The sequence below is a fragment of the Anneissia japonica genome, unplaced genomic scaffold, assembly GCF_011630105.1.
Source record: "Anneissia japonica isolate Jap-2015-1 unplaced genomic scaffold, ASM1163010v1 scaffold100468_len1585_cov89, whole genome shotgun sequence".
NCBI lineage: Eukaryota > Metazoa > Echinodermata > Crinoidea > Comatulida > Comatulidae > Anneissia > Anneissia japonica.
In genome coordinates, this window is record NW_022755628.1 from 1 (window position 1) to 1,553 (window position 1,553).

General features: G+C 34.8%; 1 non-coding gene across 1 annotated transcript; it reads right to left on the reverse strand.

Moving 5' to 3' along the window:
• Positions 1-1,271: 1,271 nt before the first annotated feature.
• Positions 1,272-1,344, reverse strand: Trnap-ugg. Its single transcript has one exon. It is a non-coding gene; the product is annotated as a tRNA-Pro (tRNA).
• Between the last annotated feature and the right edge of the window lie 209 nt (positions 1,345-1,553).

Consider the following 1,553-nt stretch of genomic DNA (forward strand, 5'->3'; position numbering starts at 1 on the left):
ATACCAATTATATTTCCTTTAAATTATTCGATCACGATTTAACAGGGTTTATTCATGAAAACCCCATTAAATTGATTACAGTTTCATGATCGAAAAACATTATTTTATTTGAAGAGAAGCATAATAAGGAGAGTAGTTGAATAGCTTAGTTGTTAAGATGCTGCCTTTTAATCGCAGGGTGCTGGGTTCACTTGCTATAGAGGGACTTTTTCTCACGACCAAATAACAACTCCACTCCCTAAGCCTCATAAAGAGATTTTTTTTTATAAAGCATCGTTCAATCATGTAAGTGACGAGTGTACTTGCTGTTTGGATGTGAAGGAAATATAAAAAATACTAACTCGCGTAGTCCTTTTCAATACGCATTTTTAAGTAGGATAGGGGCCTATTATGCAGAAATTTGAATTGATAACCAACTTAACACAAGCTTGTCTCAGGACACGTATAAAATGCAATAACATTTCTATATTTAGGCCTAGATAGAAGTAAGCAACTGAAATTCTTGAATTGGATACAATACAAGAACACAATATTCTATATGTAGGCAGGTACAAGTAAGCAATTGAGTCTGGGGTCTGAGGGCTCCAAAATGGACCAGAGACTCGGTGAAGGTACAAGGATGAATACAACCCCATTTGCAGAAAATGCTTATACTCAATAAACGCGTTTGGAGCGCGCTTGCGTTTGACAGCAGTCAAAGTGCTCCCTGATGTTAGCGCTATATCAGAGATTAAGTGTTTTCGTACGAGTTAAATTCCGTGGTGATTGACAAGAATAAGTTTTACATTAAAGTATTTTAAGTATTTGCGTAATTTCATGTACAAAATACCTACGACATCGTTTATGGAGAATATACGTGTGTGTGAGTGTGTGGGTAGGTGAGTGTTGTGGTTTAATACATATAAACTGAAAACGGTAAAAAAAAAAAAAGGAATTTTATTTTGGGCGTACTGTTTCATCATCATCATAATTATTAATCATTCTCACCATCATTATCCTCACCATCATCATCTTCAACATTATCGTCATCGTCATCATCATCATCTGACATCATCATCCTTTATTACACTATTATTTGTAGCATAGCCACTGAACATTTTCGTTTCAATTATATATATATATATATATATATATATATATATATATATATAAATCATCAAAGAAAGGTAAACACAGTGTTCGAATAAAGTACTTAATAAATACATCGTGTATCATAGCTCTCAACGAATGTAGTCCTGTAAATGAATGAATAAAGAAATTGTGTAGTAAAATGCCTCTGGCGGGACTCGAACCTGCGACCTCTCGCTGCCAAGGCGAGTGTCATAACCACTAGACCACGGAGGCTTCATGGTTGAACAGATTCAAATACCACCAGATACACTCTATTACACAATAGGTACGGCTAGAAACAAATAGGTGCATATAACATTAATCAAGGTAGCCGTTAACACTGTTAAATCATATATAAATCATCAAAGAAAGGTAAACACAGTGTTCGAATAAAGGACTTAATAAATACATCGTGTAGCATAGCTCTTAACGAATGTAGTCCT